At 44.6% G+C, this 22,680-nt stretch overlaps 3 non-coding genes and 1 pseudogene across 3 annotated transcripts; all 4 read right to left on the bottom strand.

The window, feature by feature from the left end:
- Nucleotides 1-965: 965 nt before the first annotated feature.
- Nucleotides 966-1,129, bottom strand: LOC132134114 (U1 spliceosomal RNA). Its single transcript, XR_009429378.1, has one exon. It is a non-coding gene; the product is annotated as a U1 spliceosomal RNA (small nuclear RNA).
- A 9,825-nt stretch (nucleotides 1,130-10,954) lies between these two features.
- Nucleotides 10,955-11,118, bottom strand: LOC132134146 (U1 spliceosomal RNA). Its single transcript, XR_009429410.1, has one exon. It is a non-coding gene; the product is annotated as a U1 spliceosomal RNA (small nuclear RNA).
- Nucleotides 11,119-11,469: 351 nt separating this feature from the next.
- Nucleotides 11,470-11,646, bottom strand: LOC132134090 (U2 spliceosomal RNA; annotated as a pseudogene).
- Nucleotides 11,647-19,771: 8,125 nt separating this feature from the next.
- LOC132134113 (U1 spliceosomal RNA) lies at nucleotides 19,772-19,935 on the bottom strand. The gene has a single exon (XR_009429377.1). It is a non-coding gene; the product is annotated as a U1 spliceosomal RNA (small nuclear RNA).
- Nucleotides 19,936-22,680: the final 2,745 nt, after the last annotated feature.

The raw sequence follows: 22,680 nt of genomic DNA, 5'->3' as shown, positions 1-22,680 counted from the left end.
AGGAAACCTCCAAGAGGCGATCGCAGTCTCAACCGTCCGACAAGATACGTGATCTTAGCCAAAAGGCCGAGAAGCGATGCCGCTAAGACGCAGCGGGGAGGAAGCCGGACACGGCGATGCCCATCTCGGCTTTGGTAAGTCTGGGGGACCTAAAAACGCTGGGGGATGGTAGTACCCTCCCCTGTCTGCAACGTCACCGGGCCTCGTCACGCTCGGCCTGACGCTGGCACTGCAGCGACGGAAAGTACGGCATCGCTCGTAATTCCCAAACGGTTCGTCGCAGAGCCACGTGCCTTATGTCATGGGAATCCTTGGCTCGAGCCGAACCAGACGCAGGTCTCAGATTGGCTCGTCGCTCTGACAAAATTTTCGGGTATTTGGGATTTTGTCGAAAACCTTCTTTTGCAACCTAGCGCCAGGTATTTGGCCCAGTCCCACCCAAAGCAGCACAGAAAGCTTCTTTGGAGTCTGCCTGTCAATAATCATCCCAAAAAAGTGGAAATTTCCATTCACCTTGGCGAGGGGACCTCAAAACGTGCTAAGGTGGCGTGTCTGAGATGGCTCGAATGGCTATAACTCCAGGAAGGAATGAGATCCCTTCACCCAAATCGGCACACCTGTGCAGGGGCTCAGTCAGAGGCCAGGTAAAAAAAGGGCGCTGCGACAGGCCACTCGGTGGCGCTGTAAGCGACAACAAAACTAATACCAATTGAAAAAGGACAACCAAACAACATGGAGACAGCTACAGCTAGGCTGCAGTCAGTCCAATCGACTTTCAAAGTAAGGTCTGTGCTATATTCGAACTGAACCACCCACCAGGGTCCGATTTTTCAAGAGCGTAACTGACTTTGTTTCACAGGCGCACAACACATACCTCGCATGTGACAGAACTCCCCATTCTGAAACGCAAAAAAAAACGCAAAACGCAAAAAAAAACCTCTTCTGCTTTGTTTCACCAACAATTTCAGGGGAGAGCGCGAACGCAGTCCCCCACTACCATAAATTATGCAGTCGAGATTCCCGCATTTGGGGAATTCGCAGGGGTCAGCATGGCCGGAGTGCAAAGGGCAAGCCTCGCCCTGGGTGAACCGCCTTCTTGATCATGGTGTCTCCCCTGCCAGGTAAGTATGAAGGCCCAGGCGGTCAGCCAGAGGTATGATTTGCGTCTCTACCGTCCACACCAACGGTTAGCCCCCCTCCAGGAAAGGAAGGATGGGTGCCTTCCGTTACTGGCCTGGAAACTGCCAAGCTCATGGGCCGGGGCTTCCCAACGCCGGTTTTAGATGACTCTCTTTAACCAAACACACCTGATTCGGTGCATCACCTCGTCTGTGAAAGACCTCAGGTGGGTGCATCGTTCATGGAAGAGTCCAAGACCCCAGGAGGGCGCATCAGGAAAAAAGTTCGCAATACACCACAGCATGGCAGATCTCATTCCTTGTTGCAAATACAGTTGCTATTTAATGAAAAGTGAGATACGCACCACATGTGGTGCACATGTGTGCCAAAATTCAACGCTCATTTTTGTAAGGGATAAAACTTACAAAAATGGATTCCTCTGAGTGCCCTGAGTACAGTACAACTGTTTTCTCTAGGCCTCATAAAAAAATTTCTTCCGACTTCCACCCCCCTCGAGCTGCCTTTTCTAGCCAGGGAGCGTGCACCCTGGCCGGCATGGATGAGTAGGTACGAGGGGGGTGGATGGTACTATTTTTTTGCTAATATCTCCGCGAAGCGGTGGAACCCGGGGCTGAAATTCGGGGGATCCTTAGAGGGTCGAGGGGCCTACCGTATGCAACCACCCTCGAGTTCCTGGGTGGTCCAGTTCCTGAGTTATAATGGTTCAAATTCCACATTTTGGGGGGCCGTAACTCGGACCCCCAGGGTCATAGGGACATGGGGCTAGTGTCGTCGGATAGAGCTCCCAAAGGTCTAATTTTGACCAGAGTTTGGTGTTGTTTCTCCTCTTTTCGAGTGAGTTATGGCCAGTCAAATTTTGGGACTTTTTGCATTTGCGGGTCCATATCTCTGGCTCCCGGGGGTCTATCGACTTGGGGGAGGTGGCTTCAGAGAGGGCCCTTTGAGGGCTATCAAGTCACCGAGTTTCAAGTTGCTAGGTCTCTTCCTTCCATTTGTCTATCAAAAATGTGGGGGGCCATAAATTCGCCCCCCGGGGTGTTATGGATGGGGGGACAGCTGTGTTCGGTAGGCCTTCTGGAGGTCTTACTCCGTCCCGAGTTTGGTGCAGTTTGGCCCCGTTTTGGCCGTTTTGACCCCCGGGGTCATAGGGACATGGGGCTAGTGTCGTCGGATAGACGGCCCCCTGGTCTGACTTTTTTCTATGCATATTTCTACAGTATAATGGGATAAAACTTACAAAAATGGATTCCCTGAGTGCCCTGAGTACAGTACAAGTGTTTTCTCTAGGCCTCATAAAAAAAAAATTTCTTCCGACTTCAACCCCCCTCAAGCTGCCTTCTCTAGCCGGGGAGGGTGCACCCTGGCCGGCATGGATGAGTAGGTGCGAGGGGGGTGGATGTCATTGGTCATTAGACTAGAAAATGAATGGGAAATAGACTGGTAAGGGACCAAGGTAATTTACAGTTGATTAGAACAAAAGTGGAATGAGAAATAGACTGGTAAGTGACCAAGAAAATAGTTCCATTTGTAGTTTCTTAGACTAGAGGTGGTATGAAAAATAGACTGGTAACTGAATCAAGGAAAGAGTCATATTTGTAGTTTATCAGACTAGAAAATGAATGAGAAATAGACTGGTAGGTGACCAAGGAAATAGTACTATTTGTAGTTTATTAGACTAGAAGTTGAATGAGAAATAGACTGGTAAGTGATCCAAGGGAATAGTCCCATTTGTAGTTTATTAGACTAGAAAAAGAATGAAAAAAAAACTGGTGAGTGAATCAAAGGAATAGTCAAATTTGTAGTTTATTAAACTAGAAGTGTAATGAGAAATAGACTGCAAATTGTGCTCTCTAATGTATTAGACTCAAAGTTGTATTAACAGACTACAAATGGGACCTAAAAAGTTATATAAGTAACCAATGCTTGGGCAGTGTCCCTTGCATTCATCCTTTTGCTATTCATCCTTTAGTGTTTTAACAAAAGTAGATATGGCTTTGGACGACTGTCCCTTGTGCTTTCGTGGCTATAATCAGCTAAGCGCAAGCTTCTCCTATCCATTGCTTCTGGGAGAGCTTCTCACGGCGGTACCGGCAGCTGAGGAAGCGGTCAAATCCCACCCCCTCTAGGCAGGTTGCACGGGCAACACATAGTCTGCTATCGGCCCTCAACAGCCCTGGGGAGGAGGAGTGCTCAGAGTCGCAGGTTGACAGACTAGATGAAGAGCCAGCCACCAGGCCTGAGGCAGAGCCAGCCACAGGACCCGAGGAGGAGGTCGCCGGGCCTTCAAAGAAGGCCCACTCCTCCGATGCACCATACCCCTTTCCGGACCACGTGCCAGCCCTAAGTGAGTATGACACTTGTCACTTTGATAACACCATACAATAACTTTCATTAATAAATCTCCTATTTGTAGATTATTAGACTAGAAGTTACCTGAGAAATAGACTGGTAAGTGAACCAAGGAAATAATCTCATTTGTTGTTCATTAGACTAGAAGTTGAATTAGAAATAGACTGGTAAGTGAACCAAGGAAATAGCCCCATTTATAGTTTGTTAGACTACAAGAGAAATGAGAAATAGACTGATAAGTGACCAAGGAAATAGTACCATTTGTAGTTTATTAGACTAGAAAATTATAGTAATATAATTATACATATACACACACATATTATGTATGTATATATATATATATATATATATATATATATATATATATATATATATATATATATATATATATATATATAATTTATTATATATTTAATTTAATTTAATTTAATTTAATCTAATAATAATAATAATAATAATAATGTTTGTTAGTGTTTACCTCTATGTTATCGACCTGACTCACCTGGTCCTTCTCTTGTGCTTTCTTTTTGCAGATCAGCTCATTGAGGAGTCCAGGGCCAACTGGGAGGGCATCAACCCCACTCCGAAATTAATAAATAATGTGTCCTCAAAGATTTTTAGAATAAAAAATTTTATTTCATATATGTCAGCTGGCCAGACCAATCTGGCCAGCTTGATGTTTTTGGACAACAGGGCAAAGGTCCGGTCCTGGCTGTCTTTTTTAAAGAAATGCAACATTGCAGAGCCAACTGTGCACCATTACCTAAAAAATGTGGCACAGTTCCTCAAATATCTTAATGAGACCCCGCCGCCCACATGCCGGCTCTCCCGTGTGGCTTTCATTGGGATTAGGAGGGAAATCCAGAACTTGACCCGCCCAGTAAAGCGCAGCGTGGCAGTCCACGAGCTGGCTGTAAAACAAGCCAAGGAGGCCCGCCTGATCCCTAAAGCCACACTGCGAGCTTGCCGGGACTCTGCCAAAAAAATTATTTCTGAGATTCTGGGTAAGTTTTTGAATCCTTTCTCCTCTCATTATTTGGCGATCAATGTGATCCTTTATGCTTCTCTTTTTTTCTGTGAAGATCGTCTGAAGACTAGTCCTGAGAAAAAGGACCAATGGTCTTTTTATGGACACCTCACCACTTACTGGGCCAGCATTTATGGTCACCGTGGAGGGGTGTTCCAAAATGTAACAATTAAAGAGGTGGAGGATGCCCGTGCGACAGCTACAGAAGGCCACTTTGTCATTAATGTGAGTGGTTCTCTTTCTCTCTGTCTCTCGTTGTCCACATGGTTTTCTTTAAAATAAAACTCAGCTTATGCCACTTCTCACTGTTTCTAAAGATATCAGCCCACAAGACCAACCAGGCCTTTGGTGCAGCCGAGCTGGCCCTGGACCAGGAGGAGTATGGGTGGCTTGAGGAATTCCTTTCACTCCGGTCCAACTTGGTAGGGGGACGAGTTGCAAACTACTTCTTCTTTACCTCAAAGGCCAGCTCCTGCAAAAACTTGAACAAGTATTTTCAGGATGCGTGGGCGAGCATGGGGTTACCAGGCACACCCACATTTACTGATGTGAGGACTGCCATCGCCACCCATGTAAGCATTCCTGTACTTGTCCCGGCTTTATGAGTTTCTGGTGTGTGTTTTTCTAACTCTTTGCCTATGCTGTTCTCTCTCCAAAAAGGCAAAGAACACTCACTGCCCGGAAGATAGGCACAAAGTGGCACAGTTCATGTGCCACGACACCACCACAGCTGACAGGTTTTATGCCCTCAACCTTAATGCAAAGCAGGCAGCAGAACACCGTCGCCTCTTTGATACAGCTGTGGTGGGTGAGGAAGCTGATAGTCCAAGGCAGCAAGGTGCCAAGAGAAGAAAGACGACAAAACCCCACAAGATGCCAGCTGAGGAAAAGTCCTCATCCACCAGCCCAACGCTCTCCGACAGCCCTCCCGATGCCGAAGAAGGCCAGAAGTCTGGGAAATCTGCTTCAGTAAGTACAATTTCCCATGGATTGGTTTAACTGTTTGTGACAAGTAGACATGTTCACTAACACTTTGCCTTTCTTATTATTTCTATAAGGAAAGAAGCACATTAATGAAGATGGTCCTCAGACGCAGACTGATGGTGAAGAACTCCCCACTTAAATCACCACAGGAAATAGCGTCTAAAAAGCTGGTGCAGCAAGTAAAAAAAGAGACTGGAGAAATTTAAAAAAAATCCCGTAAATAATTTATGTAGCTATTTAAATTGTTTGTTTTGATGTTTTTTATGATAATTGTTCTACTCCTTTTATTTCTACGATAAAAAAGTAAGGTTATCTTTTTATTTGTTTTGATAGCCTGTTCCATTTTTCTTTTTTCTTTTTTTTGTAAATAGTTATAGTTAAGGTTAATATCAGTTTGCTCTGAATCTTTCTGAACATGTTTATTTATTTATTTTATTTTTCTTATATAATGCATGTTTCCTATTATACTTTTTATATATTGTGTTTTTTTTGTACAGAACTTTGAGGCATTTTTGATTTTGACTTTACAATGTCTGCAAAACAAAAAGTTCAATAAATATTTGAAATTGAATTAAGGTGTCATTACTTTACACACACTCACACACACTCACACACACACACACAAATACACACAAATATATATTACATGTAATAAAAATAATTTAAACATATTTATATATTGTGTGTGTAAATAAAAAGGTATATGTAATGAATACATAATAAATATATAGTATTTCTATACATAAAATGTTTAATAAAAACATATTTTACTATATTTTGAATAACTTGAAATTAGGATGTTTTCACATAAATACACTTCTATTTCAAATGTATTCAGGCCGATCATCATAACCAGTTAAACTGATTATTAGACTAGAAGTTGAATGAGAAATAGACTGAAATAGTGAAATGTATTGTTTATTAGACTAGAAAAGGAATGAGAAATAGACTGGTAAGTGACCAAGGAAATAGTACTTTTTGTAGTTTATTAGACTAAAAGTTTTGAATAAGAAATAGACTGGCAAGGGATCAAGGAAATAGTGCCATATGTAGTTTATTAGACTATAAAATTAATGAGAAATAGACTGGCAAGTGATCCATGAAATAGTGCCATATGTTTTCACATTAATACACTTCTATTTCAAATTTATTCAGGCCGATCATCATCACCAGTTAAACTGATTATTAAACTAGAAGTTGAATGAGAAATAGACTGAAATAGTGAAATGTATTGTTTATTAGACTAGAAAAGGAATGAGAAATAGACTGGTAAGTGACCAAGGAAACAGTACTTTTTGTAGTTTATTAGACTAAAAGTTTTGAATAAGAAATAGACTGGCAAGTGATCAAGGAAATAGTGCCATATGTAGTTTATTAGACTATGAAATGAATGAGAAATAGACTGGCAAGTGATCCATGAAATAGTGCCATATGTTTTCACATTAATACACTTCTATTTCAAATGTATTCAGGCCGATCATCATAACCAGGTAAACTGATTATTAGACTAGAAGTTGAATGAGAAATAGACTGAAATAGTGAAATGTATTGTTTATTAGACTAGAAAAGGAATGAGAAATAGTCTGGTAAGTGACCAAGGACATAGTACTTTTTGTAGCTTATTAGACTAAAAGTTTGAATAAGAAATACACTGGCAAGTGATCAAGGAAATAGTGCCATATGTAGTTTATTAGACTATGAAATGAATGAGAAATAGACTGGCAAGTGATCCATGAAATAGTGCCATATGTTTTCACATTAATACACTTCTATTTCAAATGTATTCAGGCCGATCATCATAACCAGTTAAACTGATTATTAGACTAGAAGTTGAATGAGAAATAGACTGATATAGTGAAATGTATTGTTTATTAGACTAGAAAAGGAATGAGAAATAGACTGGTAAGTGACCAAGGAAATAGTACTTTTTGTAGTTTATTAGACTAAAAGTTTTGAATAAGAAATAGACTGGCAAGTGATCCATGAAATAGTGCCATATGTTTTCACATTAATACACTTCTATTTCAAACTTATTCAGGCCGATCATCATCACCAGTTAAACTGATTATTAGACTAAAAGTTGAATGAGAAATAGACTGAAATAGTGAAATGTATTGTTTATTAGACTAGAAAAGGAATGAGAAATAGACTGGTAAGTGACCAAGGAAATAGTACTTTTTGTAGTTTATTAGACTAAAAGTTTTGAATGAGAAATAGACTGGCAAGTGATCAAGGAAATAGTGCCATATGTAGTTTATTAGACTAGAAAATTAATGAGAAATAGACTGGCAAGTGATCCATGAAATAGTGCCATAGGTAGTTCATTAGACTATGAGTGGAATGAGAAATTGACTGGTCAGTGACCAAGGAAATAGTCCCATTTGAAGTTGTTTGGACTAAAAGTGGAATGAGAAATAGACTGCAAAGTGTGCACTCTTGTTTTATAAAACGTATTTTACAATACATTATGGATAAATTGGAATTAGGAAGATTTCAAATAAAGTAACTGTTAAGTGACAAATGAAATAGCCCCATGTGTAGTTCATTAGACTAGAAGTGATTTGAGAAATAGACTGACAATAAAAAATATTGCTATTTAATATACTGCAAGACTTGCAACATTTGTGGTGCAAATTAACCAAAATCCAACAGTTTTTTCTATGCATATTTCTACAGTATTATGGGATAAAACTTACAAAAATGGATTCCTCTGAGTGCCCTGAGTACAGTACAACTGTTTTCTCTAGGCCTCATAAAAAAAATTTTCTTCCGACTTCCACCCCCCTCGAGCTGCCTTCTCTAGCCGGGGAGGGTGCACCCTGGCCGGCATGGATGAGTAGGTGCGAGGGGGGTGGATGGTACTATTTTCTTGCTAATATCTCCGCGAAGCGGTGGACCCCGGGGCTGAAATTACCTACCGTATGCGACCACCCTCGAGTTCCTGGGTGGTCCGGTTCCTGAGTTATAACGGTTCAAATCCCACAATTTGGGGGGCCGTAACTCGGACGCCCGGGGTCATAGGAACATGGGGCTGGTGTCGTCGGATAGAGCTCCCAAAGGTCTAATTTTGACCAGAGTTTGGTGTTGTTTCCCTTCTTTCCGAGTGAGTTATGGCCGGTCAAATTTTGGGACTTTTTGCATTTGCGGGTCCATATCTCTGGCCCCCGGGGGTCTATCGACTTGGGGGAGGTGGCTTCAGAGAGGGCCCTTCGAGGGCTATCAAGTCACCAAGTTTCAAGTCGCTAGAACCCTTCCTTCCATTTGACTATCAAAAATGTGGGGAGCCATAACTCCGCCCCCGGGGTGTTATGGATGGGGGGGCAGCGGTGTTCGGTAGGCCTTCTGGAGTTCTTACTCTGACCCGAGTTTGGTGCAGTTTGGCCCCGTTTTGGCGGAGTTACAGCTTGGCAAAGTCTGTGACATTTTGGTTAACATTCACCACAATTTTGGATATGTCCGCAAATGTTCCGGATGTGATCCGTGGTCATTCCGTGAATATAATGGTCAAATGGACAAATAGTGGGTTCGTGGGACCCAGGGTGGGGGTCCGCAAGTGGTCCGCAGATGATCCGCAGTCATTGTGTGAACATAATGGTCAAATGGACAAATAGTGGGTTCGTGGGACCCAGGGTGGGGGTCCGCAAGTGGTCCGCAGATGATCCGCAGTCATTGTGTGAATATAATGGTCAAATGGACATATACGGGGTTCGTGGGACCCAGGGTGGGGGTCCGCAAGGGGTCTGCAGATGATCCGCAGTCATTGTGTGAATATAATGGTCAAATGGACAAATAATGGGTTCGTGGGACCCGGGTTGGGGGTCCGACGGGGGTCCGCATCGGTTCCGTGGTCATTCTGTAACTTTAAAGGTCAAATGGACAAATATAGGTTTCGTGGGCAAAAAAATCGTACACCCCCCATTCGGGTAAATGCCACTGTTTTAAACCTGAGGTGTACTGCTCCGTGCGCCACCCTGTGGAGAAGTGCTGAATGGCATGTAGGGGCCTCAAATCTGGGTGGGCTTCCGCGGGGCCCCTCGGGGGTCCAGATCCTCCTGCGCCGGTCAGGGGTCTCCCGTGGGCCGGCGCGGTCCGGCAGACATCGACGCCGCGTCCGTCAAAAATTTTTTGGGGTCAGCGCGCAGGTCCCCTTAACCCACGTACACGAGCCCTCAAACTTATACCTGAATGGACGCTCCAAAAAAAAAGGACTTTCTGGAGAAGTCAAGACGTGACATCCCTAGGAGCTTGCCATTCACCTCTTTAAAACAAAAGCGCACGCTGTGGTGCCTCCGCACGCCGGCACGGGCAGCCGACATGATGGAGGCACCAACAGCCTAGAAACTTAAAACAACAATAAATACAATAATAAATAACCAAATAAATAATTAAAAGACCTTACCTTAAAACGTGTTGGAGCCCGAAGCAGCAGAGTTCAATGTACCTCTCGAAGTTGTGTGACTCAAGATATAAAAAGATCTCGAGTCAGGAAACCTCCAAGAGGCGATCGCAGTCTAAACCGTCTGACAAGGTACGTGATCTTAGCCAAAAGGCCGAGAAGCGATGCCGCTAAGACGCAGCGGGCAGGAAGCCGGACACGGCGATGCCCATCTCGGCTTTGGTAAGTCTGGGGGACCTAAAAATGCTGGGGGATGGTAGTACCCTCCCCTGTCTGCAACGTCACCGGGACTCGTCACGCTCGGCCTGACGCTGGCACTGCAGCGACGGAAAGTACGGCATCGCTCGTAACTCCCAAACGGTTCGTCGCAGAGCCACGTGCCTTATGTAATGGGAATCCTTGGCTCGAGCCGAACCAGACGCAGGTCTCAGATTGGCTCGTCGCTCTGACAAAATTTTCGGGTATTTGGGATTTTGTCGAAAACCTTCTTTTGCAACCTAGCGCCAGGTATTTGGCCCAGTCCCACCCAAAGCAGCACAGAAAGCTTCTCTGGAGTCTGCCTGTCAATAATCATCCCAAAAAAGTGGAAATTTCCATTCACCTTGGCGAGGGGACCTCAAAACGTGCTAACGTGGCGTGTTCGAGATGGCTCGAATGGCTATAACTCCAGGAAGGAATGAGATCCCTTCACCCAAATCGGCACACCTGTGCAGGGGCTCAGTCAGAAGCAAGGTGAAAAAGGGCGCTGCGACAGGCCACTCGGTGGCGCTGTAAGCGACAACAAAATTAATATCAATTGAAAAAGGACAACCAAACAACATGGAGACAGCTACAGCTAGGCTGCAGTCAGTCCAATCGACTTTCAAAGTAAGGTCTGTGCTATATTCGAACTGAACCACCCACCAGGGTCCGATTTTTCAAGAGCGTAAAAATCGGTGAAAGCGTTGTTTCACAGGCGCACAACACATACCTCGCATGTGACAGAACTCCCCATTCTGAAACGCAAAAAAAAAAAAAACCTGGAAAAAACCTCTTCTGCTTTGTTTCACCAACAATTTCAGGGGAGAGCACGAACGCAGTCCCCCACTACCATAAATTATGCAGTCGAGATTCCCGCATTTGGGGAATTCGCAGGGGTCAGCATGGCCGGAGTGCAATGGGCAAGCCTCGCCCTGGGTGAACCGCCTTCTTGATCATGGTGTCTCCCCTGCCAGGTTAGTATGAAGGCCCAGGCGGTCAGCCAGAGGTACGATTTGCGTCTCTACCGTCCACACCAACGGTTAGCCCCCCTCCAGGAAAGGAAGGACGGGTGCCTTCCATTACTGGCCTGGAAACTGCCAAGCTCATGGGCCGGTGCTTCCCAACGCCGGTTTTAGATGACTCTCTTTAACCAAACACACCTGATTCGATGCATCACCTCGTCTGTGAAAGACCTCAGGTGGGTGCATCGTTCGTGGAAGAGTCCAAGACCCCAGGAGGGCGCATCAGGAAAAAAGTTCGCAATACACCACAGCATGGCAGATCTCATTCCTTGTTCTGCTATTCGACACAATAAACGGCAATCCCCAAAAAGGGAAAGCACACCGTTCCTGGAGAAACTGCAATACCAGGCCGATCCTTGGAGTGGACGGAGCAAGCCCCGGCTCCAGCTCCGTGATCTAAAAATCCATTTAATATGTAGTCCCCGGATGGGGGACGTATCAGATATTAAACTGATAAGAACAGATTTTTTTTCTTTCAAAAAAGTTTTATTGTCACGAGTTACATTTTTTCCATTTGCATTTTTACTTTCACACACATTTTTCTTTTCAAGCACACATTAAAACAAGCCATATAATATATAATAAATACACATGGTAAAATGAAAGAAACAATCATTGTTAAAAAACATTTGATTAAAACCACAGTGTTTTGCTTGTTTTTAAAAGGCCATATTTGGGGTGTGTTTAAAAGGTGCGATTGGTTTCAAAAGTAAAATACATATTTAAAAAAGCAAACAAGCCTCATATGCATGTTAATAAAACCAATTTTATTGATAAAACACAATAAAAACCAATTTATTGGATAAAAACCAATAAAAAAAAACATCTGTTGTGCAAGACCGGGGGTGAGTCCTTATCAAGTCGGTCTTCACCCCACTCTCCAGAACAGGGACATGAGATGCTACTTTACGGGCTCAGCGGAGATCCCCTCTCCTCCGGCCCGCTGGCCCGCTGTTCCCGTAGCCAGAATGGTGAGGGTGCATCTACGGGCAGCCAGGGTCGGTGCCTGCCGGGACCCTCTCTGTGCGACCCCGGCCCCCCCGTCCGAATATCGTCGTCCGGTACCCCTGCAGCATTGATGTTACCTTTAGCTCGCATGCATGGAGGGTTACCGTAACGCGCTTCCCCACCAGCAGGTTTCTGGTGGCCCAGATGGCATCCTTGATGACGTTGAGGGTGAGCTAGAGCAAGGTAAATTTCTGTGCCGTCAAGTCCTTCAAGCCCCGGCCCACCCCAAGGATGGCGAGCTGGTACCCGAACTGGGCCCCACCTGCTGGTAGGCACGGGAAATACAGGGGGCCGGTCTTGGCCCACAGGACCCGCGCAGTGCTGCAGTCCCAGAGCAGGTGGTGGACGGTCTCCGGGGAATTGCAGCCGGACCGAGGGCAGATGGGGTTTTTGGCCATGCCTCTGGAGTGCATAACCGCCCTGACCGGGAGGATCTCATGAGCCACCATCCACGATAAGTCCTTGTGCCTTTTCTGGAGAGCAGGGTGAGCCGCATTCCGCCAAACTTGTTTGGCCTCACTTAGTGTGAGGCCCGGAACTGGACTCACCGGTTCCCGGTCCTGCACAACAGAAATGAGAGACTTGTGTTTAGTTAAAATGGTGACATCTTCCATCTCTAAAAGGTATTTCTTTAAAAACTTTTTTATAAAACTGTACTCTTTAGGCAAGTTAAAAGACACTGGCGTTTTCAAATCTACTGGTAAAATTTTCAAAGTTCTTAGGTAAGACCCCATCCAAAATCGCGCCATTGCAGCCGTCTTGTTTTCTTTGGATGGGGTCATGGCATAACTGATGTGCAGGGCGGTGAAGCAGCTGCCTAAAAACAGGTGGGGGTCTGGGAGGCCTTTTCCACCGTTCTCTGGCCTTTTCTTGACTGTCTCCCTCTTCAGGCGCTCCCACTTGGACCCCCACAGGAAGTAAAACACCGCCCTCTCCAGTTTCACCAGGAACTGCCGAGGGGGGCTAAAAACAGAACAAACAAGTAAAATCAGAGGTAAAATCACAGATTTAAAAATTAAAATTTTACCTTCAATCGTCAACTGTCTTAGTCCCCAAAACTCTAGTCTTTTCCTAACTTTCCCTAGCAAGTCAGTCCAGCTTTCCCGTCCTCCACCCTCTTTATCAAATTTAACACCTAAAATTTTAAAATCGTTGTCTTTAAAAACCAAATCAAGTCCTCCTGTGTCCACGTCCCCCCACGGCCCGAAGAGCTGGGCCTCAGACTTGTTTCTATTGAGTTTGGCGCCCGAGGCCCGACCGTACCAGTCAGTCAAGTCCAGTGCTCTTCGTATAGATAAAATGTCTGTGGTTAAAAGAGTAACATCGTCCATGTATAAGGCACAAGTCGCTGTCAGTCCACCCGTCCCAGGAACGTCCAGTCCTTTGATCCATTTATCCTTTCTCAAGATCTGTGCCAGTGGCTCGATACAAGCCACAAACAGGAGAGGAGATAAAGGACATCCCTGACGGACACCACTGTGTATGTTCACAGTTTTGGAAAGATGCCCGTTTACAAGGAATTTGCTGACTAGTCCCTTGTACAGCAGTCCCACCCAGGCTACAAACCTCTTTGGAAAACCCATTTTTTGCAGTACCTGAAAAAGGGGCTGGTGCGAGACTGGGTCAAATGCTTTTTCAAAGTCTAAATTTAGGACTACTAGCCGAATATTTCTGTCTCTCGCATAACAGATGGCGTCTCTGATCAGCACTAGGCTGTCTGTTATCTTTCTTCCGGGCACAGAACAAGCTTGATCCGGGTGAATCACGTCCTCTAAAGCCATTGACATGCGTGTTGCTAAAATTTTGCTAAAAAGTTTATAATCAAAATTTAAAAGTGTTATGGGTCTCCAGTTTTTTAAGTCAGTCCGGTCACCTTTTTTGTGAAGTAAAGAAACTATCCCTATTCTAAAACTGTCTGGAAGTCTGTCGAGGGTCTCAAACTCTTTAAAAACTGTCAAAAGCTCTTGTCCTAAAATGTCCCAAAATGTTAGATAAAACTCTAGGGGAAGTCCATCCACTCCTGGGGACTTCCCCTTCTTAAAACCTCCAAGAGCTTTTTGGATTTCTAAGATGTTAAAATCTTGGGTTAAAATCTCATTTTGACAGTCAACCCTTTCCTCAATAAAATTTAAAACTTCTTTTGCAGTGTCAAAGTGTACCTTTTTAAAACTATATAATGCCCCATAAAATTTTTCCACATCCTCTAAAATCTCTTTTATTGTGTTAACCTCCCTATCCCCTGTTTTAACCCTGGTTAACCCCCCACCCCTTGTTATTATTTTCTTAAAAAAATATCTGGTACACTTTTCGCCTTCTTCTATTTCTCTCTCTTTACTTCTTAAAAGGACCCCTTTACTTTCTATATTGGCTAAAACTGACATTTCTTTTTTTACTTCCTGAATTTCCTCGTTAAAATCAAAACCATTATTTAAAAGATTAAAATACCTTTGTAGTCTTTTCTGGAACCCCAACATGCGTTTCTTTTCCCTACTCTTCTTTTCTTTCCCTATCTTTCTAAAAAACTGTCTTGTCCGGTCCTTTACCATCTCCCACCACTGTGCACGTGTATCGTAAAAGTCTTGGAGGTTCTGCCATTGGCTGAACTGTTCCCTATATTCTAAAACTATATCCTTGTCTTCCAACAGGGAACAGTTCAGCTTCCACAGCCCTCCCCCTACCGTCACACCCATGGGCAGTGAAAGGGTGCAAGACAGCATCATGTGATCAGAGAAAAAGAGGGGGGTTAATGTAGCATCGGTCGGCGGGCAGTCCCTTGTAAAAACGTAGTCGATTCGAGAGGCTTTGGTACCATCACCACTGAACCAGGTGAAGCTCTCCTCTCTTTGATGCAAAATTTTAAAACAGTCGACTAAATTAAAATCTCTGACTAAACCCTGCAATAAAACCGACGTTTTGTCCACTCTAAAATCCTCCCCAACCCTTTTCCTGTCTGTTTTGGATAAAACACAATTAAAATCCCCTGCTACCATTAGGGGGGCCCTACCTAGCATGTGGGGTTGCAAGTCTTCTAAAAGCTCATATCTTTCATTCTTTTCCGTAAAACCATATACATTAAGAACATTAAAATCCCTGTCTAAAAAGGTCAGATTTACTAAAAGTGCCCGGCCTTGCCTCACCACAGTGCTGCCCTTCACCAAGATGTTAGGATTATTAATTAAAACCGCAACTCCGTCATTTTTGTTAAAATTTGATCCGCTCCATATGGAGGCTCCTGCGGACCATAGCTCCTCCATTTTCTTGTACCTAGTTAAAAAGGGCAGAGAACACTCTTGTAATAAAAACAAATCTGACTTAAAAGATTTTAAAAGGGACAAAATACTCTGTGCTCTAATGGTGGACCTCACACTTCTTACATTGATAGTAGAGATGGTGAGGGCCATGAGCAGTAGGGTTAAAAAGGTATAAGACATTTAAAACAGAAGACAGTAAAAAGACTACAAAGATACGATTAAAATCATGTTATATCTTGTTGCATTTGCCTTTCCTTTTCCTCAGACGAGCTGGGATCAGGAGGGCAAATGCCTGTCGCTTCAGAGGCCACAGAGGAAACCTCTTGTGGCTCTTTTGGCGATGATGCTGTTAGCTTAATGTGCAAAAAGGATACCTCATTGGGGGACTCTAGGGGCCACATGCGCTCCAGATCTACCGAATCGATACTATCAAGCTTATATGCTGCCCTAGATTTTTTCTCCTCCGTTACAATCAGAGGAGACCCCGCAGGTCTTTTTTGCACCTGAGCGTTAGGGAGTGAACACTCTGTCTCACTCCCGGTAGATTCCTGCACCCCATCCGAAACTGTTACTAGTGAGGAATTGTTTTTTTCCTCACTTTCCTCTCCTTCCATGACCATTTCCTGTTCCGTTGCCTCCGCCCCTGTGGCCGTCCCACTTCCTCCTTCCTGCCCAATCCCTGAGGCCGGCTGGGAATTTGAAATTCCCGCCAAAACCTCAGGGACCGCCTCCTCTTTCCTTTGTTCATTCGTTTGTTGCCCATGTGGGGCGGCCATTTTGAGCTTGTTGGCAAAACTTTTAGGGCAGTCTCTGTAGAGGTGGTTTGTTTCTCCACAAAGATTGCACCGTCTGCCATTGGTACAATCATCAAACTGTGACCAATTTCTCTACACTTCCCACATACTAACTCTTGGCATGCTTCAGCGAGATGACCAAACCTGCAACCCTTCCTGCAGAGTTTGGTATGTAGCCTCTGTTCTCTCCGAGCACAATCATGGAAGGCAGATGTTTCAGGCCCTGGTAGCCCCCAGCGTCTTCCCATTGTTTAATGGGAATTCGCCAGAAGCATGTCCAAATGCCATCTTCATCTAACACTTTGACAGGCTGGCCTCGAACAGTGCAAAATCTACCCAACCAAACATAAATATCATCTCCAGTCACTGTTTCATTGAACATCCTTACAATCACAGTTTTAAGTGTGTTATCAGAAAGTTTCTCGACAGTGAACATGGAGAACTGGGCTTTAACCCTCTGGAGTCTAAGGGTATTTTTGGGGCCTGGAGAAGTTTTGTCATGCCTTGACATTTGTGCTTTTTTCAGTTTCTTATAAATATCTAAATGGGTAAAGACTAATCTCACTGTAATCAGCACAAACTGGGCTGTAATAATATGTGAAATGCATGTATGTACATGATTGTGTTTTTGAGAAAAAAAATATTATGCGTGGTTAGTGAAAAACTAAAAATGTTAAAACGCTTGAATAAGGCAAAAAAACACATAAAGAACAATGGTTCCCGGGATTTTTGAGAACTGGAGCTTGTAGCCTAGAATTTTTCTTTCTAAATGATGTGAAAATCATCTTGTTTACTCACTCACAGAAAACAATATATTGCTTAAAATTTTCTAAGACACTTTTTGTTGGTAAAAGTCAAATGCGAGTAGGCGTCAACTACCATGAATATCATTGTGATTTACACCTGAGAAGACAAAGGCCTGCATAATGAGCTGCATAATGAGCCTCTCAGTCATCTGTGCCACTGTGAGTGAGGAGTTACAAGAGAGAATGTGAGAACAAAATAAATCTATATAATTTTATGTTTGTAGTTTATTAAGAATATATTTAATTATCCCACAACATAATTTAATATCCACTTGGGGGAGCAGTTAAACAGTTTATTAGAAACAATCAAAGCTGACTTTCAAACAAATTGTTTGGCATGCTTACTCCAGTCACACAATCCTTCAGAAATCCTTTTAACAATCTTATTTTCTACAAAAAAAAAAAAAGAAAACGTTTGTTGTTATTATTATCATCATTATTATTAATGTTGAAAAGAGCTGAGAATATTTTTCTGGGTTTTTAGGGGGAATAAATGGAAAGAAAAGCATTGTTTTTACATTTGTTACAGTTATCTATTTGTTACATTTATATTATTTACATCAAGCTTTCGAAGGGTATAGTGTTGTATATTGTTATTGAAACTTCATAATGTTTCACTTGATTATATATTTAGTCAGGAATTATAGTTCGGAAAAAGTCTAACTAGTAAAACGTTTACACGTTATGTGAAAATTAGTACAAGTATATAAATAAATAAAAAGAGACTTACTCGTGTTTATGATCTCTGCTGAATAAAGTGCTTCATTCTTTTTTTCTGAGGAAATCCATTTCTCAAATCCTCAACCACATCACATCTTTTTGGGGTGAATTATGTGTTATTCCTATCATCGCGAAGAAAACAGTAAAATAAAAAAAACTTGAACAGTCTGGCTGCTTTTTCTTCTGTGTGGGCGTATTCAAGCTGCGCGCTTCAGTTTGAATCTGAATAGCGCGTTCAGCGCGGGGGCGTGGTCACATTAGATATAATGAAGGGAGACATGAAAAACAGACATCGCGTTGTTTTCATATGGATTACTTTATCACAGAATATCTGTTTTCGGCGGCACTTGTTTAGTTTAAAAATAGACATGTCAAGCTTTCTATAGATATCTCTCTCATGTATTTTCGTTGAGTATTCACGGAGTTACAGTTCATTTAAATGACGTGTTTGTAAAAGAAGATCAGAGCAGACAAAGGCTGCAGACAGCGCACCTTGTTTGTTATCTTTATTTTATAAGTGCACAAAGTTTTGTTGTTATTATGTATGTATCCAAAAAAAAGTAGACCCTTTACAGATTCGATTGATGTATTGCTCTTATCTGTACGATTAAAACTGAAAGTGTAATTTAAGTTCTTTTCGGGGTTATCAGGAGAAAATGACTCAAAACGCGTATCCGCGTTAATCGACTTGATAGGGTTAACTGAATCAAACCTTTGCCAAAAGTCATTAAGCAGGGAAGCGGTTTGTTTAATTTGATTAAACATCAAATCCTTTGTTCAAGGGCAGAGTCATCAAACAATTCAGGTCGTCAGATCTAAAAGCTAAGGTCTTTTGGATCAGCTTGCTGGAAAAGTCCATACGGGACATTCCAAGGAGCTTCCCCTCAACCTGCCTGAATAAAAAACGCACGCTGTGGTGCTAAAAACTTAAAACAACAATAAATACAATAATAAATAACCAAATAAATAATTAAAAGACCTTACCTTAAAACTTGTTTTAGCCCGAAGCAGCAGAGTTCAATGTACCTCTCGAAGTTGTGTGACTCAAGATATAAAAAGATCTCTAGTCAGGAAACCTCCAAGAGGCGATCGCAGTCTCAACCGTCCGACAAGATACGTGATCTTAGCCAAAAGGCCGAGAAGCGATGCCGCTAAGACGCAGCGGGGAGGAAGCCGGACACGGCGATGCCCATCTCGGCTTTGGTAAGTCTGGGGGACCTAAAAACGCTGGGGGATGGTAGTACCCTCCCCTGTCTGCAACGTCACCGGGCCTCGTCACGCTCGGCCTGACGCTGGCACTGCAGTGACGGAAAGTACGGCATCGCTCGTAATTCCCAAACGGTTCGTCGCAGAGCCACGTGCCTTATGTCATGGGAATCCTTGGCTCGAGCCGAACCAGACGCAGGTCTCAGATTGGCTCGTCGCTCTGACAAAATTTTCGGGTATTTGGGATTTTGTCGAAAACCTTCTTTTGCAACCTAGCGCCAGGTATTTGGCCCAGTCCCACCCAAAGCAGCACAGAAAGCTTCTTTGGAGTCTGCCTGTCAATAATCATCCCAAAAAAGTGGAAATTTCCATTCACCTTGGCGAGGGGACCTCAAAACGTGCTAAGGTGGCGTGTCTGAGATGGCTCAAATGGCTATAACTCCAGGAAGGAATGAGATCCCTTCACCCAAATCGGCACACCTGTGCAGGGGCTCAGTCAGAGGCCAGGTAAAAAAAGGGCGCTGCGACAGGCCACTCGGTGGCGCTGTAAGCGAGAACAAAACTAATACCAATTGAAAAAGGACAACCAAACAACATGGAGACAGCTACAGCTAGGCTGCAGTCAGTCCAATCGACTTTCAAAGTAAGGTCTGTGCTATATTCGAACTGAACCACCCACCAGGGTCCGATTTTTCAAGAGCGTAACTGACTTTGTTTCACAGGCGCACAACACATACCTCGCATGTGACAGAACTCCCCATTCTGAAACGCAAAAAAAAACGCAAAACGCAAAAAAAAACCTCTTCTGCTTTGTTTCACCAACAATTTCAGGGGAGAGCGCGAACGCAGTCCCCCACTACCATAAATTATGCAGTCGAGATTCCCGCATTTGGGGAATTCGCAGGGGTCAGCATGGCCGGAGTGCAAAGGGCAAGCCTCGCCCTGGGTGAACCGCCTTCTTGATCATGGTGTCTCCCCTGCCAGGTAAGTATGAAGGCCCAGGCGGTCAGCCAGAGGTATGATTTGCGTCTCTACCGTCCACACCAACGGTTAGCCCCCCTCCAGGAAAGGAAGGATGGGTGCCTTCCGTTACTGGCCTGGAAACTGCCAAGCTCATGGGCCGGGGCTTCCCAACGCCGGTTTTAGATGACTCTCTTTAACCAAACACACCTGATTCGGTGCATCACCTCGTCTGTGAAAGACCTCAGGTGGGTGCATCGTTCATGGAAGAGTCCAAGACCCCAGGAGGGCGCATCAGGAAAAAAGTTCGCAATACACCACAGCATGGCAGATCTCATTCCTTGTTGCAAATACAGTTGCTATTTAATGAAAAGTGAGATACGCACCACATGTGGTGCACATGTGTGCCAAAATTCAACGCTCATTTTTGTAAGGGATAAAACTTACAAAAATGGATTCATCTGAGTGCCCTGAGTACAGTACAACTGTTTTCTCTAGGCCTCATAAAAAAATTTCTTCCGACTTCCACCCCCCTCGAGCTGCCTTTTCTAGCCAGGGAGCGTGCACCCTGGCCGGCATGGATGAGTAGGTACGAGGGGGGTGGATGGTACTATTTTTTTGCTAATATCTCCGCGAAGCGGTGGAACCCGGGGCTAAAATTCGGGGGATCCCTAGAGGATCGAGGGGCCTACCGTATGCGACCACCCTCGAGTTCCTGGGTGTTCCGGTTCCTGAGTTATAACGGTTCAAATTCCACATTTTGTGGGGCCGTAACTCGGACCCCCGGGGTCATAGGAACATGGGGCTGGTGTAGTCGGATAGAGCTCCCAAAGGTCTAATTTTGACCTGAGTTTGGTGTTTTTTCCTCTCTTTTTGGGTGAGTTATTGCCGGTCAAATTTTGGGACTTTTTGCATTTGCGGGCCCGTATCTCTGGCCCCCGGGGGTCTATCGACTTGGGGGAGGTGGATTCAGAGAGGGCCCTTTGAGGGCTATCAAATCACCGAGTTTCAAGTTGCTAGGTCTCTTCCTTCCATTTGACTATTAAAAATGTGTGGGGCAATAACTTCGCCCCCCGGGGTGTTATGGATGGGGGGGCAGCGGTGTTCGGTAGGCCTTCTGGAGGTCTTACTCTGACCCGAGTTTGGTGCAGTTTGGCAAATAGTGGGTTCGTGGGACCCAGGGTGGGGGTCCGCAAGTGGTCCGCAGATGATCCGCAGTCATTGTGTGAATATAATGGTCAAATGGACAAATACGGGGTTCGTGGGACCCAGGGTGGGGGTCCGCAAGGGGTCTGCAGATGATCCGCAGTCATTGTGTGAATATAATGGTCAAATGGACAAATAATGGGTTCGTGGGACCCGGTTGGGGGTCCGACGGGGGTCCGCATCGGTTCCGTGGTCATTCTGTAACTTTAAAGGTCAAATGGACAAATATAGGTTTCGTGGGCAAAAAAATCGTACACCCCCCATTCGGGTAAATGCCACTGTTTTAAACCTGAGGTGTACTGCTCCGTGCGCCACCCTATGGAGAAGTGCTGAATGGCATGTAGGGGCCTCAAATTTGGGTGGGCTTCCGCGGGGCCCCTCGGGGGTCCAGATCCTCCTGCGCCGGTCAGGGGTCTCCCGTGGGCCGGCGCGGTCCGGCAGACATCGACGCCGCGTCCGTCAAAAAATTTTTGGGGTCAGCGCGCAGGTCCCCTTAACCCACGTACACGAGCCCTCAAACTTATACCTGAATGGACGCTCCAAAAAAAAAAGGACTTTCTGGAGAAGTCAAGACGTGACATCCCTAGGAGCTTGCCATTTACCTCTTTAAAACAAAAGCGCACGCTGTGGTGCCTCCGCACGCCGGCACGGGCAGCCGACATGATGGAGGCACCAACAGCCCAGAAACTTAAAACAACAATAAATACAATAATAAATAACCAAATAAATAATTAAAAGACCTTACCTTAAAACGTGTTGGAGCCCGAAGCAGCAGAGTTCAATGTACCTCTCGAAGTTGAGTGACTCAAGATATAAAAAGATCTCGAGTCAGGAAACCTCCAAGAGGCGATCGCAGTCTAAACCGTCTGACAAGATACGTGATCTTAGCCAAAAGGCCGAGAAGCGATGCCGCTAAAACGCAGCGGGCAGGAAGCCGGACACGGCGATGCCCATCTCGGCTTTGGTAAGTCTGGGGGACCTAAAAACGCTGGGGGATGGTAGTACCCTTATGTAATGGGAATCCTTGGCTCGAGCCGAACCAGACGCAGGTCTCAGATTGGCTCGTCGCTCTGACAGAATTTTCGGGTATTTGGGATTTTGTCGAAAACCTTCTTTTGCAACCTAGCGCCAGGTATTTGGCCCAGTCCCACCCAAAGCAGCACAGAAAGCTTCTCTGGAGTCTGCCTGTCAATAATCATCCCAAAAAAGTGGAAATTTCCATTCACCTTGGCGAGGGGACCTCAAAACGTGCTAACGTGGCGTGTCCGAGATGGCTCGAATGGCTATAACTCCAGGAAGGAATGAGATCCCTTCACCCAAATCGGCACACCTGTGCAGGGGCTCAGTCAGAAGCAAGGTGAAAAAGGGCGCTGCGACAGGCCACTCGGTGGCGCTGTAAGCGACAACAAAATTAATACCAATTGAAAAAGGACAACCAAACAACATGGAGACAGCTACAGCTAGGCTGCAGTCAGTCCAATCGACTTTCAAAGTAAGGTCTGTGCTATATTCGAACTGAACCACCCACCAGGGTCCGATTTTTCAAGAGCGTAACTGACTTTGTTTCACAG

This window comes from Carassius carassius, unplaced genomic scaffold (assembly GCF_963082965.1).
Source record: "Carassius carassius unplaced genomic scaffold, fCarCar2.1 SCAFFOLD_66, whole genome shotgun sequence".
Classification (NCBI taxonomy): domain Eukaryota; kingdom Metazoa; phylum Chordata; class Actinopteri; order Cypriniformes; family Cyprinidae; genus Carassius; species Carassius carassius.
The sequence above is the reverse complement of the archived record's forward strand: the minus strand, read 5'-3'. Positions and strand labels throughout refer to the sequence as shown.